Raw genomic sequence first — 19,170 nt, 5'->3', positions numbered from 1 at the left:
ATTGCTTTAATAGTAACTTCAACTTCATATTTCTGTTTTATAACCTCAAATGCTTTACAACTTTAGTAAAGGCAGCAGCAACAGGAACAAACAGCCTGGACTGCAGACTTGCCAGTGAATGACACCCATTGAATTTGGGTTTCACTTCCCTCCTTTGCATGTGTCCAGAACACCTTAGTTAATGACAGATGGCAGCTATGGCTCTCATGCAATTTGTGCCCAAAGTATATAGAAACTTCTAGGGCTGTATGAGCATCTAATTATTTCTCTTTCACTCTTTAATGATGATAACTTGGCATAAATTGTAAAAGGAGCATAAGTTTCTTCTCTCCTTGACAAGACAGTGTGTATGCTGTGGAGTATGATATCTGAGGCATCATGCCTTAGCTCACACCATCAAGCTAATCCTTGCTATTTGGAATTTTCCATATATCCACAGGACAACACATTTCCCTGCTGAATAATGATATGCTTCTTTGTAAACTATAGCCATAATATTTAGTGGATTATTAGGAAAGGTGTGTGAAATCCAAATAGCAGATTTTTTGTGACTTGCCTGTTAGTTGGGGATCGTAGTTGGGGAGGGTTTGTCCAACTTTCAGGAGAGTATTTGGAAGATTGTGAGGAGGCTGTAATTGAAACTAGAACCATAATGTATCTCAGTGTCTCATGATACAATGAAATCTTTGCAGGTTGATGCAATTAGAAATGACAAGTAGGAAAAACAAAGTCCTTTTTTCACGTTACAGTGCCCATTTCCAAAATAAAATGCTAATCTAATATTCCGCTCTGTATAAGATGTTTTTATGCTATTTGTGCGCTTTCAGATGCTTCTGGTTTTCAGCAAGGTCTTGCTTTTGGCTCTTTTATGGATGACCTGATTAGAATATAACAAGAGAGTTTATTTGCTCCAAAGTTAAAGTAATGGAATTAAAATATAGTTAACTATAAAATGTACTGGAGTTCAGGAGTGACCCCAAGTCTCACAAAATTAAATTTTGCAACAATATAACCATCCCCCACACACCAGCAGAGCTGTGTTCTCTTGCTGTGACCTTCAGGGGATCAAGGCAGTAACATAACACATCACATACTGTATGTCTTTGCCTTTTTTCTGAACCTCTTAAGTTCCTTTTTTGTGAACTGCCTCATGCAATTCTGATAATTCTAATGGTGTGTGCTGATCACAGCTATAAGTATGGAAGCTACACAGCTCTACAGGCTGCGTGAAAACCTAAATGAAAGGGTGAGATCTTTTCTGTGCTTGTAAGTATAGCAGAAAATCAGCTGAAAGGGGAAGATGGAGGATTATATAAGGAGCTGGGGGACTAGTATATGCTGATTTACAGGGTGATGGTTAATCATGTTCCAAATATTAGAGTTTATTCCCTTTTTTGCTTGTGATAGAATTCTTACTTAGCAGGGATTACTGTCTGTGCTACTTAATATAACGATTAATCTTCCATACAATTCACAAAAGACTTATATTCATGTCATCCCTGAACTGGTGTTTTGGATATGTAATTAGAAAGTAATGTACTCATGGGTAACATTCCAAAGCATCGGCAGCTGACCTGCTGTGAGCAGATGAGTTCTCTCCAGTGGGTTCCAATGCCCCCCACACACTGTGCAGCTCTTCAGAAGGACCTTGGCAGGCTGGAGATGGGCACAGAGGAACTGTCTGAAGTTCAGCAAAGGCAAGTGCAGGGTCCTGCACCTGGGGAGGAATAACCCCAGGCACCAGCACAGGTGACCTGCTGGAGAGCAGCTCTGTGGAGAGGGACCTGGGGGTCCTGGTGAACCCCTGCTGCCCTGGGGGCCCAGAAGGCAAATGGTGTCCCAGAGTGCATTAGGAGGAGCATTGCCAGCAGGTTGAGAGAGGTGATCCTGCCCCTCTGCTCAGCCCTAGTGAGGAACACCTGGAGTGCTGTGTCCAGTTCTGGGCTCCTCAGGACAGGAGGGATATGGAGATCCTGGAGCAGGTCCAGTGAGCACAGCAAGGATGATGAAGGGACTGGAGCATCTCTCTTATGAGGAAAGGCTGAGGGAGCTGGGGCTGTTCAGTCTTGAGAAGAGACACTGAGAGGGGACCCCATCCATGTCTGTCAGTGTCTGCAGGGAGGGGGCAGAGGATGGACCAGGGAGGGCCCAGGAATGGGACAAGAGGAACGAGCAGGAACTGATGCCCAGGAAATTCCACCTGAACATGAGGCAGAATTTCTTTACTGTGCAGTGGCCAAGCACTGGAACAGGCTGCCCAGAGAGGCTGTGGAGCCTCCCTCACTGCAGATACTCCAGAACAATCTGGACACAATCTGTGCCACGTGCTCTGGGATGACCCTGCCTGGGCAGCGAGGTTGGACCAAATGACCCACTGTGGTCCCTTCCAACCTGACCTGCTCTGTCATTCTGTGATTATACTTATTGACTTTTTCACTCAAGGCCCTTTATCTTGGAAGACATCTCTAACTACTTTATTTCAAAAATAATTTTGGAAAGTGGGTTTGATATACAGGATGATTATTTTGATTATAAAAAGATTTCATACTCTATCAGATCTAGGCTTAGTAAACTGATAATTCACCAGACATGAATTCTCTTCTGTTTTAGATACAAATATATCTAAAATAATGTTGAATGCAGTGATATATTCCTGGCAGATCATACTTAATGTCTCTGCAGTTATGTATTAACTGAATTAATGCCAAAAGAAAAAAAAAGAAAAAAAAAAAGCATTTGTAAGTCAAGGGTTGAATTTTGATTTTGGGATTAAAGCACCGTCTAGCTGTATCTGCCTTAGCAGAGGAAACAGAATTTACAAGACAAATGGAAGCAGCCAAAGGAGGAAGAAGTTTTATAATAGATACCACAGCATTTTGGATATTTTAATATATATTAAGCCTAATGGTGAAGAATTGAGGATATTAGGCAATGTGGATCCACCAACCATTTTCTCCTAATGGAGACCTGCACAACTAGAGAGTCCAATTGCTCCTGGCACTGTGGTTGGGAAGGAAGACAGCTTTGGACAATTCTGTGCTAAATTTGCTTGGTCAGGCTTTGTTTCAAAGTATGGAGTTTCACGCTCAAGAAAAGTGCTACTCATCAAACCAAAAGCCTTACAAAAGGCATTTCAGTCTTTTTGTTTTCACAGTGGGAAAGAACCCTATTTATAGCAAGAGTCCAAAACATTTAATACACTTGTCAATAGAACTACTTAGTCATCTCTCAATTATCCAGGGAAATGGGAGATAAGAATGGGAGAGAAATCTAGTGTAGTACAAATTGTATGTAAATTAGACTTATAAGAATATATTCAGTAAGTTCATTTTTGAAAAGCCTGTAAGCAGATTGCTGTAGGGAGTAGGTGTGGGCTGCTTTAAGCATCAGAAAGCAGAACAGAGCCTGATGCAAGTGCCTTCCCTGGAGTGACTGGGAGCAGGGAGAGGAGCAGCACAAAGGCAGGACCATCTTCAGGCACTCTACCAATATTGAGCTGTGAACTGTTGAGGATGCACTGTAGATCCAACAACAGCATCAAACACAAGGGAAGGGACATATTATAAGTATCACTGGAGCACTAAATCAAGCATAGAAGAGGATTAATGCAAATGAAAAAGCAAAGAGAACTTCCTGATGACAAAACTGTTGCTATAACTCCCAGAGCAGGATCAGAAGCTGTCAGCCCTGTGCCTGTGTCTGCTGCACTGCTGGCCTGGCTGACGTGCTCCTGGCTTTTAAGTGAATTAGAGGAAAGACAGGAAAGCTTAAAAGTGCATGCTGATTTTTTCACTTTTTCTTTTGCCACATATTTTCTTCCTCAAGTGTGAACAAAATTCATTAACTGTTCACTAAAAACATTGAGAAAGTGCAGAGGTGCAAGAGGGAACCATCTGTTTCATCATCATGGGATTTTGTTGCTGTCAGTATGTACAGTAAAGGCCACATTTTGTCTTCACACACAGTGTCTCCTCACTGGAATCCAGGGACAATACAAATAAAGCAGTGGTTTCTTTTTAAATATTCAGTACTTAGCATACCATTTAAAAAACTTTGAATAAACAAGTGGTTTAGCTGTGCTGGGAATCACTGACATTGATAATTATCCCCTTCACGTGTATCCTCTGTAATAATTAGTCTTACATGTTCATTGACTGATTACACAGCATCTTCCAATTTAATTTAGGGTGCTACATCCTCTTGAAAATACTGAAAATATAAGCAGGTGTGCTTTCTCACTCAGGAAGGGATCTGTCCACAGAGTTGGTACAGACTGCAGAGTCAGTGCAGAACACATGCTTCTTCCTCATACTTAAAATGAGTCATTTTCTGTTTTGGTTTTTTTTAAGAAATATCCCTTTCAATATATATTTGAATTCCACTTTTTTCTTAGTGATAAAAGCTGCAGAGAACTCAGTATATTCCAGTTTGGGATGTGGCCTCTGCTCACTGGTGACTGTCCTTTGTTGATGGTGCAATGGAAACATTCCCACGATGGTCCTGCACTCTGTGGAGGTCCTTCATTTAGGATTCAGTATGTTACAAATGAACTTGGAATCCGAGTAATAAATTGGTATTAAACCCTCTTAATTAAAAAAAATACATTGTTTATTAAGCTATAAAAACAGTGTTTGAAGTTCTTTGAGTGAGTTAAGGAATGAGAACTCTGAATTAGTTAAAAATGCAGTTGTGGTATTTCTGCCCTGCAAGGCTTCATAGCTTTTCATTTTTAATAGTTCTCAGATAACAAGTAAAATAGAATAGTAAATATTCTTGTAGAATAGTAATTATTCCATAATTATTAATTTCATTTAAAATTTGCATTTGTATATCTTTAATTAAAATCCAGTATACTGCAATTAGGCTATATTCTGCTGGTAATATCATCCAATACACACAAGGAAATGCAAATTTAAGGCTTAGTTTGTATCAAGGACCCCTTGAGGGTAATGTCCTTTGCATCCAGCTACTATGGATGTACTTTGCACTCTGTGTACACTCAGGAACTTGTAGGGACTGGTTTTTTTCTTCTGTATATTAAAATAAATCATAGTAATTCTGTTTCTGTCAAGGAGTTTATAGTTCTGACAGATAAAGGAGATCAATATCAGGCCCTTCCTTTGCAGTCAGCACCATTTTGCCTTCTAACAATGCCTGAGAGCCTGAAGAAAGGACAGTTATAATTTCAGTGGTTTGAATCTATTTGGGTGTGGTTGCAAACATTTCTGTTCAATATCTCGTGTGTTGGCCTGCAACCCTTGAGGAAAAGCAGGTGGGTGGATAAATAGCTTAAGTTTTATTGGTCAGGAATTGAAATATATCCAGACTATATGTTTGCCCTGTTAGAGAGGAAAAATTGAGCTTTGCATGATTTTATCATCAGTGATCCAGTGAGTCTGGGTCACATTTTGTAGTACATACCTATGCCATTAAATGCAAAGAAGGTGACTTTTTTTTTTCCCTTTCTCTGTTTGGAGAAATAAAAAGCATTGGAAAGAACCAGATTGTGCTCTCTAGATACAATGTATGGACTCTTGATCTTTTGAGAAGCTATAACTTTTTTTCTTCAGGGCATTACTTTTCCTCTCTTATTCTGTTTGGGAGAAAGACTTTCTTTTGTGAAATATCACCCTCACTCATGTTAGCCTCTTTCTGGTAAAAATTAAATTTAATATGCTAATTTGATCTGAACAAAAACAAAATAATCTCCTTTTCGTTAGTGACTTGTATTTATTCCAATGGAACACTAATTATTTCTCTAAAACTGTTTATTTTGGACTATAGTAAAGAATCAATATCTAATAATCACAATATAGCAAGCATATGCATCTTATTATGTTATCATGTAGCTTAAAAGATTGTTACTTCTCACAGTAGTTTTTCAAAGCAGAATGTACTGAATGATCTCTCTGAGGCTTCAGACAGTTTGATACCACCAGAGCTCTGACAGAAATCAGTAGGGAGTGGAGACAGCAAGTTTGTTCTGCAGTTCTGACAGTGCACATGGTTGTCAGGACTGTGCCTGGACGTTTACTCAGTGCATGGAGGTCATTAACTGCTTATCCAGGGGATGCAGGAATTCCCTGGCTGTTGGTCTGTATAGAGGAGCTAATGGAGCAGTTTGCACCTGGGTGATTGGCAGCACTCTCAGCCACCTTCACAGTCAGGAATTTGACTGATGGCTTCAGGATCTTTCCAGGTGGAGTTTTGGTTGGTTCTCGACTCCCCTGGCAGCTCCTGCTCTGTCCAGTCCAATCTGTGTGCTTAAATTATGGCCCTGGGTGAAGTGTCCTAGAGATTTCCTGCTGCAAAAGAGGGCAAATGGAATTTAGGCATGATATTTGTATGTAGTCTATAGATATAGTCTATAGAAACTGTTCCTGTAGGTGTGAAAATGGTCATATATAGTTAAGATCAAAGCAACTGAAGCACCCAAGATAAAATGCACGTGCTGGAGTGGTTGTGTGGGCCCATGGGCAGCTGGGCTGGGAGATTTGAGCAGAAGAATGGTCTGGATGGTCTCTCACAATCCAGATGTGGAGGACACTGCAAGGACAGAGGCTCCCACTACCTTCCAGACAGACACTGGCCACCCTGGTAGAGAGATCTGATTCCCCATACCAGTGTTACCTGGTCCTAAACAATTAGGGTTTTCTTTTTAATGACCCCTCTGTCCATGGATGTCAATGCAGCAGAAAGCACCATTAAAAATCAGTGCCCTTTTTGCCCTGCTAAATTTTACCATAAAATGGTTAAAATACTCTATTTTCTCTGTTTCCTTTAATTCATAATTTGTTCATAGATTCACTTTTGACTGCAGTCTTTCCCCACTTCTGTCTCTCCCAGATACTTGCACCCTGTCAGATCTGTCAGCTCAGCTGCTTAAATGAGCCCTGTCTGACCTGCTCCAGCTCTAAGAGGATCCGAGGGAGCTTTAGCTTTTCCAAAGTAGTGATCAGATAGTGTTTATTGGATTAATAATTAACATGACCGTGCTCTTGCAAGTATGCATTTTTTATTGCTAATTCCATTTTGATAGTAATTGAAGCTGATTTATGTTTTCTCTTGATAAACAAACAAGAATCTTTGTTTCCCAGTTCACTTTGCCAATATCTGCAACTTCCTTTGTTGACTGTTCATTCCAAACAAAGAAATAGCTTGAAACAATTATTAATATAGCTGGAAAAAAATTTAAAGCTTGCTTTAGTTTATAGCTTCTGTCACTGTTATGATGCAGTCTTAATAAATATCTCATAGCTCACTGCTTTCTTTGACTTACTTTGTTCCTCGCTGACGATAAATGAGGCTTTGAGTGATGATGCTGATGGAATCATCACCACTTTGGCAATGCAACACTTCTGCTACTTTTTCAGTTTTTCTTTTTTTTTCCCAGCTTAGACATGGTATCATTTTTAGATGCATCAGAGTATGGCAATTACATAGTGTAGTGTTACCAGTGTAGTGTTTCCTTAATTTTTTTTCTTGGCTACAAGACATGATGATCCTCTTCCATTTGCCTAAAATGCTATTATGTTTCCCACTGAGCTGTAAAATTTGCTTTCCAGCTTTCACTTAGCAACTTTTCTTTGTTATTCATGGTTTAAATGGTAGTAATTATTCAAGTGTAAAATAAGTATTGCCCCCCTGTGATAGTTAAATATGTTTTTCCACTGTGCAGTACTGTCTGTTGATTTATAATGGGTGATTATAACGTATTTATGTAACTGTATTTAACCACATATAACCATGTTTATATAACCCCTATAACCATGTTCTGCAGAGGATGAAATGGAACATACATTGTGGGTCTGTGCTTTAGGATTATGCATCCACAGTAACAGCAGAGAAGAGGAATAAATTTGGGTAACTGGGAGCTTTTTACAGCAAATATCTATAGAATGTTTGAAAGCTGATTTTACTCAGTGAAAATCCCTAGGAAGAGTGAATGATATCATAAGTGAAAGTGTTGCTAAATCATGTAGGGTGCTCATGTCTTATAAATGAAGGAAATTGTCTCCAGAGCTTTTCCTCCTGTTTCTGCTCAGGCTGAGAAGGAAATAAAGCAGGGCCAGGCCTTCTCCAAGGCTCAGGATGGAGCAGGCATAGATGGCATGAGTGGGGTGACGAGACATCCCAATTTCACAAGGGTAGCCCTGGAGTGAGAGCCACCCTTTGATACCAGACTTTATTTGTGAGGTAGCAATTTCCTTTGGTTTTCCCCTTTTCAGACCCTAGAGCACGGAGCCCTGCCCTCCAAAGGGAGTGTTTGTCCCATGTAATCCTGAGCCAGCAGCACAGTTCTCAACATCTCACCAAGAGAGATTAAGATCTCGTGGCATGGCTTATGTAGTCTACTGATGGTGAGGCTGTTGGGGCTAAAATCCTTGTTTCCATAAGTTCCGTGCTCAAACACTGGATGGTTTTAAACCACAGTGGAATTCCTGTGACTGACCTAGGAGAGTGCAGCAAAGCTGTCCCACCTGCAGCATCATTTCTAGGTAGTAGCTGTTGTGACAACAGAAATATGTGGAGGTGTGGATCCTGTCCTATGCTTCAGCAGCAATAAGCACTTTGTACAGTCACTAAATGCTGTTGTGAATCTTGTCTCTGTGGCAACCAACCAGAGCAAACCCCAGTATGCACTTCTACCTTTCACTGCTTTCCAAGCCAGGCAGGACAGAGTTCAGTTTGTCTCCAAACCAAACACAAGACATGCACAGGGCAACACTGAACAGCTGTAACTCCAAAAGGGAAATTTGCCTGATTTTGTGTGCACATAGCATATTATTAGGAATATTCTACTAGGAAGAATAGGGCAAAAATACGTAACATTTTGTCTGTGTGTATATTAGGAGAGAAGGTGGTTCTCACTCAGGTGCTCTCTCTGATTGTTTGATGCACCTTAGCCAGGCACAGGGCTGAGAAAGTGGCTGTCCTGTGCTCAAATGGAAAGATTTGAATATAAACAAAAGGACTGAATTAGAATAAACGCACTGTAATCATTTTTTCTCTATACACAGTTATAATAATGCTGCTAGTCATGGTGCTGATGTTTGCAGAGCTCCAAATGATTAACTAGGGCAGATGAAGATTATTTGGTGTTTCCTGGGGTTAGTATGAATTTCCAAAATATTGGGAGACACTGATAATTTACGTGGTAGGAAAAGAAAATGCTGCTTTTGACTTTTCTTGTGTTCCCTTAATGCACATCTGTAGCAGAAGATAAAATGTTCTGTGTGTGCTTGTTTGTGCTGGTTGCTTACAAAAACTGCAGCTTGAGGGGCTTATCAATATTAATATACCTCTGCAAGGCTGAAGTTCCTCTCATGACATGAGTACTCACAGTAAGAGGCTTGGATACAAGCATCAGAAAAATTTTATTTAAGTGCAAACAAAAAAGGACCGTTAAAGGTAATGTCTAGTGTGTGTTTGTGTGTGCCTTATTTTATATGTGTGTATATATAGAATATATATATACATGCATGCATAAATATATATGCTCACATATACGTGTGGACATACAAATTTGTCAAAGTGTAAAGTTTAAAGCTCCAGGGTATGTTTCTTGAACAGCTAATGGAATTCCCTGAGGTTTTCAGGAGAAATTTGTAAATGCTGCTCCTGTGTGCACCAACATCAGCTAAAGATGGAGTTCATGGTCATCAGCGGGAATAGCTGCAAAACACTGATGATCTGTAAATCTGCCAGCCAGCAGTGCTGACTGTGTCATGGGGTTTCTTTGTGCTTAATTGTCCAGAAGGAATTTGTTTTCATCTTCATCTCTGTCTTCACAGCTGGATGCTCTCTGGAAAAAAGTGGTGTGGGGTTTTCTGTTTGTTTAACTCTGCTGCTTGCTGAACTTTGGGAAAAGACTTCCTAAACTTTGTCTTGGGCTCTGACACAGCCCATTGTAGCTGGTAAATTACTTGAAAACATTAGACAAGAATTTTCTCTACCACTTCCTTGGAAAGGGTGCAGAGGCAGGAGAGCCACTTGTGCAACTAACTGTCTTTGTTTTGTGTGTAGTTATTGCTGTCAAACATTATAAAGTAACCAAATGCATTATTTGGACAGGTCTCTGACAACCATTTGCAAGTAGTTTAACCTAAAGCAGTTACTGCACTGTTCAAAGTTATAGCAATGGTTGTCTTAACTTGACCAAAGGGAAAAAAGATTAAACCTTTGTTCCTTATTTGTCTTTTCAGATAGCTGTGAATGAAACAGGCTTTTTTACATGAAATGTCCCTGCAAAGATATCATTAGATCAATTTTTTGATTCCAGAAGTAGAGAGAATATTTACAAGATGGAAGAAAAGAAACAAAATCCTGGTTTATTACATTTTACAGCAGTGGGGGAACAAAACCATTAATGTTTTGACTGTGACTTAGCGACTAGTTAAGAAGTCTTGCAGTTGTGTTAAAATGATGTGATGCTGCTCATCTTTCTGGCATATTGCTGGTTCATTGCTTTTGATGCTTTCTTGTTCCCTAAAGAAAGGAGTCATAATATGGGATGAATTATGCTGTAGTGTGTGTGCCCTTGCATCTCTAAAATTGTGGCCCTCAAAATAGATGGGGGGAAAGTTTGGTACAAGTAGCTCCAAGACTCCAAGACAATTGCTAGGAAAAGCATTATATCGGTGTCATTGGTGTCTATAAGAATATCTGTCTCTATTTCCAGCCAGATTTAATACCCTTGGGGTCTAAATCAATAGCTACATTCATGTGATGGATGGTTCCATCAGTGCACAGTCCTTGTCCTCAGGTGTGAGCAGTTTATGGATGGAGAAATATGTAAAACCAGGAGTAGACTGAGGATGCTTTCTTGTCTGTGTTGTGAAGCTGTTCTCCACAGCATCCTACAGAAACAGGAGGGAGAGAGACTCCTCCAAGGGACAATCCCAAGCAGCTTGATGAGTCAGCCCTCTGTACTGAGCTGTCCCTGGAGAAGGTCACCCTTCTGGTGCAGCTTTGAGCACCTGCAGTAGCTGGTGACCAACAGGTGTCTCCCTGAGGTGTGTGTGTGGACTCACCCTTTCCATACAGAACAGGATACTCGGGTTACTTTGGCAGGGAAGGATGTCAGAAAGATTCTTCCAGGGAGAGGAATTGCAGACTTCCTTTCTCGTGAAGCTAAATCCAGATAAGAGAGAGTGTGTCATTGAAATTCAAATTAATAAAATATTTTGGTGTTAGAAGTCTGAGTTCATGCAAATGTGGCCTTTATACCTGCTTTAAGTACAGCTCACAGGCAGAACACATGTTTGAGAGGCTGCAAACAGTAGGAGTCAGCTGAGTTGGTTTAAATGTGCATCCCCCCTGCTGTGATAATTAGCAAAAAGTTGACAGAGAATTAAACGTGAGGGGTTTGTTTCTTAAACATTGCCTTTTGAATGAAGCATAAATAATGAAGCAAAATACGTCCATAATTAATATTTTGTAATTCCTACAGTTCACTGAGTATTAGATCAAACTGCAGGAGCACTGGAGTATTAAGTGGCTTGTTCTGCTCTTTAAGGAGCTGATATCAGATTTCTGATCACAATTCTTGTTTTTGAGGCTGTAATGCAGACCTATTTAGAAATCCACAAATAGTGAAGAGTTCAGCTTCATATAGTACTGGGAGTCAATTAAGAATTATCTGCTGTTTACAAACAGCCAATTTTAGAATTATCTGGCAGAAATTCAGATTAGGTACTTGCTTTCCAGAGTACTAGTGAGGAATGTCTTCCCTGCTGGCATTTTGAAACATTATGGGAGTCAGTCCTGGCTTCAGCTGGGACAGAGTCAAATTGTATATTAAATGGTAGATAAATGTACTCATTCTGTGATGGTGAAAAAGGATCTGAACTTTAATTCAGAAAGAATAATCTGACCTAGCTTTATGAATTTGGAGGTGGTAAATAAATGCTTTTTGAAGTATTATCACTTATTGCATGATAACACTGTAGAAACAAACTAAACATATCTAAGTATAAAATATATATATATATATAAATATATATATTTTTATGTAGTAGTAATTGCTAAATTTGAACTCATTTAGGAACAAAGTTGGAAATTGCCAAGCATTTTGTGAACTTATGGCCTTTCTAGTGTATAAAATTCTTAGTAAATCATTAAAAAAGTGTGAACACACCCACATATATCATGGATATATTTTCAATTTGTGAGTAGATCCTTTTCCCTGATTTCCATCACTGAACTCTGGAGGTTCAGACACTATTTGCAGCTTTGATTGGCCACACTCATTACAGAGTGAAATCTTCTTGTTGCCTCCTGGTTCATGTTAGTATTGTCCTTTGGATTTGAAGACCCATTGATTTGATTCTCTCACTAAAAATTTGTAGAATATGGAAAAAAATCTGTTCCAAATCAGTACAATTTGTAAACAATTTCAGGATACCTTTTAAAAGATAGGACATGGTTTTGTCATTCTGTCAACTTTTCATGATTAAAGAGGGAATTTAAATAAAATGTGTGGGCATTTGTGAAAGCAGCTCTCAAAAATGTGGCTGTGAGAGTTTTATGCCTGACTTTAGACACTGTGTGAGGGATGTGGGATGCCTGGTGTCTTGAAAGCAACAAGTTAGGAGGACAGAGTACTGCAGGGGCAAGGGCTGGTTGTTTTTTCTAATCTCCAAGTAGAATTCTTCCCTCGGTATTTGACTCTTGAACGTGGAGTCAAGCAGAGCCTTGCTGGAACAGGACACCTGTATGTTCCTACACCAGGGCTTCTGCTGCCTCAGCAGCCTCTGTAGTGTAGAACTGCCTTTTCAGGTGAGAATTACCAAACACAGATTTTGTAATACAGCATTAACAAAAAAGCTTGAAGCATTTTTCTGGGTTTAGTAGTGCACAAACTGGGAAAAATTCTGATTAGGACAAGTGATAACCTTCCACTTCATTCAAGGCCACGAAAGAATTTATCTGTAAGAATATTGAGTTAATTCTTGCAAGCTCAGTTCCCAAACTCATCAACAAAAATCCAGTCTTACTGTAATTATACACTTAGTTTTGAAGATTTTTACTTCCTAGTGACTTGGTTGTGTTGATTAGTCTGAGGCCATCAACTGTGTTACTCAGAGATTGATGGCATAGAGATGCTCTTCACATGAGAGGAACTTCAGTTTACATGGTTTAAATCAAATCAGGATCAAAGTAGTTTATTTGTCTTATTAATGACACATAATTATTCAACAATCAGGGAACTGTAAATTCAGAATTAGAATGTTTTCTATCAAATCTCTAAACACATGTATGCTTTTATTTATTAAAATGAGATATCTGAATTCCATTGCATTTCATTAAAGGCCAGAACAAATTTGCAGTGTTTGAAGTAAAATTGTTTAGAGTAGGGGAGGCTGTGAGAGCTGAACACAAAGTCCTCTCTGCCTTTCACAGCCTCACAGGCAGCAGTGAGGGTTTGAAATCAGGAGCCAGCCAACACCAGCATGGCTCAGAGGTTCATGCTGTCCTTCTGACCGTGTCCTGTGAGGGTCAGGAAGGAATTGGCCCTTCTGTAGCCTGGTCACCAAGGGAGAGGCTCTGGTTTGATTCCAGCACAGAGAGAAAAAATGACACAGAGACTTGAGAGGCCACGTAAGCAGCAGCTTTAATTATCCTTCTGTCTTCTAAATACAGCCCTTGGGAATTGATAAATTCATTCTGGGGGGACACAAATGTGACACTGCAGTGTTTCAGGGACAATGTGACTGCACAGTTGTGTATTACATTAATGTAATCTGGTAAACAAGTTTAAGCTCCTTGATAATTGTGTGGGACTCCATGCTGATCAAAGTGGAATAGTCTGGTTACGTATTACAGCAGTGGCTTGTGTTCACTGTGTAATGTTTAATATTTGGTGAGTTTGGGTCATTAAAAGCACATGATAACCTTGGATCCATAACTTCAGTTTAGCTTCTAGTAAGAAGGACTTTGTCTTGAAGAGCTTGGCAGCTTGAAATCTGTTGCAAATGAAGATCCCTTAAAGTGAATTTTTCCATTTGCAGTTTTGTAGATCGTGGCTTGCAGTTCTGATACCAATTTTTACTAATGAATTGAATCCTTCCTAACATGATGTCAAATTCTGTTTCATTTTTCTCTTGCATAGGGTGAGATGTTGCTTTTTCAATAGCAAACAGAATGTAAGATCAAAGAGAGCTCTATGACTCAAATGTTCTGAGTATTGATGGTGTGAATTAACCATTTCCTTAAAATAATCTTTGCATCCCTAAGAGTTACTGAACCAGGGGCAGAATGGATTCAGTGTCAGCTCACTCAGTTGGCTTAGTGGCACCTTAGGAAGAAACATCTTCAAAGCCCTGGTAAAGACAACTTCAGTGTGTTCTTACTGACTTCAGGTAGTTGTGTCATGGGAGCACCCAGCTGGCTGTGACTGCACCCATCAAACAGTGTCTGAGCAAACTAACACTGGAACACAACATCTAGAGTGCTGGAAGCACAGTGGTTTTGGATGGATTGCTGCAGCTCCTCTGTGTTTCCAGCACCCCAGGTGTTGTGTTCCAGTATCAGTGGTTTCCATCCAAGCCACTGGCAGCACTGGAGAACACGTTTTAGAGGTCTGTGTCCTGCTGGAGTGCCATATGGGTTTTTTTTTTAAATCATGGTTAGGGCTTATTGAGCTTTTTGAACTTCTTTTGGGGTGTGTAGAGGTGGAACTGTTTAAAAAGTTGTTACAGTCTCTTATTGATAGAGCAGGTGGCAAGTTTGCACTGGTTCAGCACTAAGTGCCACACACCCCACAGAGAGCCCTTCACACCCTGATCTGCTGCATCTGAGCTGGGGCTGCAAGGCTGACAGAGACACAGCTGAGAGCCAGGACACCTTCCAGGTGTGGGCTCACACATCTGAAATCAGAGTTAACTCTCTTGGATGTTATAATCCCACCTAGTTTTAGTAATCTCAGAACAATACTTCTGATTAAGGGCAGAAATAGTAAGTACAGATTACATAACTGCAATTTCTAGTTGAACTTCAGCTGCTTATTCTGATGAAGCTGATAAATGCAGGATTGGATTGTTATACTGTTCTTTAGATAGTGACAGATTAAAGGTAAGACAGGAAAATATGAAAATTAGGGTGAGCTGAATCTTCAGCTCCCTTTGAGGAGCAGAGACTTTGAGTGAAAGGACTGGTGCTGTGGTTACATGATAGTTACAAGACTTAACATAATTCAGAGTTATTTGGAGGTCTCCATAATATCGCTGACTTCTGGCATCCTTTAAAGACTGTAGTGGCCACCTGATATTTGAAAGCAAAGGAGCTCCCTCATATCAATGTTCTCTCTTCTGCTGTGGGATTCCACCCTAGGATTAGTACTCTCCTCTTGGGATGTGCTGGGTTTATATTTTGTGAAACGCAGTCATTCTGAGCAGATCACTGTGACAGCAGACATGGAGACTCTTAATGCACTTACAGTGCCCATGTCTAAAGTAGCCCTAGGTTAGTATTGTTACTAATGAAGTCAACACTGATCTGGGTTTGTTCACTGTACTGCATAATTTAAGTTTGATATTTATACGCCTCAGTGTCATTTTAAAATGTAGCATATATCTTCTGGTGCTTTGTGTTATTTATTCTTTATCAGCTTTTTAAATTTAGTAGGGTGAGTAGGAGGCCACCCCATACACGGGAGGAGTGCCAAGGAGTCCAAGTTTTGGAGGAGGCTGCAAATGGAACTAAACTGGGTTGAGGTGTGAAGAGCTCACTGCAACAAAGGGCATTACCTTGCACTGTCCCTTTGCTCTTCATGCTGCTTTTCTGTATACTTGCTCCCAGCTGCAATGGAATTTTATTCTCTCTCAGAAGTTCTTGATACCCTATTTACAGTTGCCATCTGGCTCATCAGTCCTGTTAGATTAGGACATCTGTGCCCTGCTGTTTCCTGCTTTGACTGCATCCTGGATATCCTTGGGCTTTTCTTTCCCCCCTGCATTAACTGCCAACAAATTTGTTCCTTGGGTTCCTGTGTCCTAATCACATTCTTTCTGGCCAAAAACACTGAAGAGAACCTTGTGGCATGTTTGTTGCCTTTTCCCACCAATTCAAAGGGGAGTGTTAATCCTCTTGATTAAGGCCAGCTTCATCTTCATAAATTCTGGGGAAAAAAAGAAGGATCATCTACCTTACTTCTGCCCCCTTTGTGGTAATGGCTGATGGCAGGCATTTTGAGTAAGGAATCATTCACAGGTTGGTTGCCTTTAATGGTGTTTTGATGATATGGCAAAATTCCCAGCAGTGTAGTGATGTGATTATGAGGTGTGAGAACATTTTAGGGAGGTTTTGAATATGAATGCATTCTTGTCTGTGAGGCATTACCATCCTGTGGTGCTGAGCCATATTAAACAATGTTATTTATAGTTTCATTTTTAGTCTTTTTATTCTGATATGTTTACAGAGAATTGAGGATATATCAAAATATATATGGTCATAAATAAGTCAAGAAAATGTTGAATTTTGATGTGTTTGATATTTGTTTAAGTCATTATTGAACTTCTGCAATTGCTGAACCTCTTGCATATGAATTTTTTTGTTTTTTAAAGGCAACAAATCAGTGTGAAGCTAAAGGGTAATGTTTTTTATTTTTTCTGTTTCATTCTATTTTGTTTTTTTTAAAGGTCTTTTTCTTTCTTCCATTGATTAGTGTAACCAGTGGCAGATTTTGTAGCAGCCTGTAGTCAGATCAAGTTCTTTCCATCTGTAAACAGAAAAGTCCTTGTGCTTATGTTGTCTGTATAATCTCAGTGAGAATCATGTAAGATTTAAGTGCTTTTGCAAGATGAAATGCCAGACCTTGCTCACAGATCAGCTCTTTAACATACCTAAAGGAAGAAACTGTATCATACTGTATCATCAAACTTGAATGCTGAGTGAGGAAAGATTCAATCTTTTTGCTTTTTAATTACAATGTAGCATGGAGGTTAAATCAGACAAATTTTAAACCCCCTGTGCTTATGCTCAACATTTCAGTTACATATATCCTTGGTTTATGACTATTCAATGATGGTAAGTTTTTATATATTCACATATCATTTTATATATCTGCACATGCACAGATAGATCAATAACATGAGGCAGTTAAAACATTCAGCTTTATGATTTGTGGAAAATCTGTTGCTTTTTGTGGGCAGCTTTGTAATAAATGAGTGGATTGTTTATAACAGACATCACTGTGTGCTGTAAAGTGTTCAGAGAAATGTGTTATGTTACAGCAACTCCTCTAGCAATCTGTCCTTCTGAGCTTTAGTCTTACAGGGAGTCTGGGACCTCAGGGAGTGCACATCTGAATATTCTCCTGCAACTTCTCCCCAGGAAATGGGAACACCTCACTTTCCCATTCTTTGTTTTCAACTAGTGAAAGAAAGTTGCTGAAAATCTGTATTGCTGGTGAGTGACAACACTCTGCACTCTCCCGGTGTAACTTCTGATTAAACCAGTGCTTTGGCCACCTCCTTCAGGTTGAAGGCAGTGAGAAGGGAAAGACACTTAGCTAATTCAATGTAAGATTATTTTATTTCTCGTTTTAGCTAAATATAAATCTTTAGCAAGTACTTTTCTTATTAAGAATGAGATTAGTTAGTTTTTGTATGCAGTTTGCAACTTTAACACAATTAGTGATCACACACAATATAGGGATCATTAAGAACAAAGTAAATGTGAATTCCTCAATACTAGTATGGGTGGCTACAGTCATTGCCTTAGCACTCAACAAGATTTTTGGAGATACTTGATGATTTATTTAGAAAATGGAGGAGGAATATTAACTGGTTTGAGACATGCAGAGAGAAGCATATTTTTCCCTGTTTTTCTTTATCAGAGAAGAGTCTAAAGGGTCCCTATAAGGAAAGTTTTCTGTCGCTTTTACATTTGTAACAACTTTTTTCTGTCTTTGCATTCCAAGTTGTCCTTTATGCTGACCATAAAAAGCCATTTCATTCAAGTGCAGACACTTCTGTGGTGGAACCATAATGCAGGAGAGGAAATGAAGAAAAACATCATTTCCAATTAAAGCTGCAGAGAGAATTTAGGTAGATGGAATGTAATTACACAGATTGGAATCTGTCCAGTGTTCCAGGTCTAACAGCTCTGTAATGAAATAAAAATCTTTTGTTTACAAATATATTATTCTCATGAGTGCATCCTGCACTCAGTTCCAGCCACTTCCAGTATTACCCAAATGAAAAAAAAAAGACAGTTTGCTGTTGTGAGTAGCAGTTGCACTGTAGGTGCATCCTTTTGTTGATTTGTTCTATGATTTTTTACTTCTTGAACCGTGAGATCTAATTTGTCAAATTTCATTTTTCTGTTTTTTCCACGTTCACCCCTACAGCAGATGAAATCTTACTCTGCTGATCAAAAACAGGTGGTTCATTACAAGGAAGGGAGGTCTGATGGGTTTTTTCCTCTCTCTCTCTCTTTCTCACAAGGGATATCAGGAGGGCAAAAATACCAAAAGTTTGGTCTTTGCCCTCTGTTGCAATAAACTAGTCTTGATTTAAATCCATTTCTCATTCCTTGCTGAGTTTCCCAAAAACTAATCCTGAAGGTCAGTGTAACTGTTTCAGCTGTGGACATATTTCTGGTTATTGTACAGGGATCTTTGTCTGGAAAAGTGCGGTGTGGGGTTTTGAGGCAGAAATAAGAAATTAATTACAGTCATCATTATGTTTTATTGAGCTCAATTTGTTCTTGAAGGAGATTATTTCTTGTATATTCTTCTGCCCAAAGCAGTGGGGGAGGAGTGTTTACTGTAGTGACTGTTGATAGACTCAGAGTAAATAGGCTGACAATCCAGATATCATTTGGGATGGCTGTGAACTCAGAGGTGCTGTGTCCTGACAGATCTCACTGCAAGGAAACTTGGACTTGGACTTGATTAGTGTTACCCACCCCTGACATGATCCAAACAAGAACAGTGTCTTTATTATTTTGTGCTGTGAGTAGTGTATCTAGGCAGCATTTTTAAAAAATTATTAAGAAAGCGAGACACCAAAAATTCTCTGACTTTCAGTAGCTGAGAAGGACATAACTCTTTTAAGCAGACAGAAAAATTGGTTTACAACAAGCAATTGCAAAAATGAAACCCATTTCTAACCTGAGCAGCTAAACCCAAAATTTCAGCCTTAGAATATCAGGGATGGAATTCCA

The 19,170-nt window shown here is 39.4% G+C and overlaps 1 protein-coding gene across 3 annotated transcripts in view; it reads left to right on the top strand.

Annotated features, from left to right (window-relative positions):
• Nucleotides 1-19,170, top strand: part of MYO1E (myosin IE) — a 242,838-nt gene that overhangs the window by 52,305 nt on the left and 171,363 nt on the right. The window lies entirely within an intron of this gene.

The sequence above is a fragment of the Chiroxiphia lanceolata genome, chromosome 12 (genome assembly GCF_009829145.1).
Source record: "Chiroxiphia lanceolata isolate bChiLan1 chromosome 12, bChiLan1.pri, whole genome shotgun sequence".
Taxonomy (NCBI): domain Eukaryota; kingdom Metazoa; phylum Chordata; class Aves; order Passeriformes; family Pipridae; genus Chiroxiphia; species Chiroxiphia lanceolata.
Note: the sequence above shows the minus strand (reverse complement) of the source record. Positions and strands in the feature narration are given on the sequence as shown.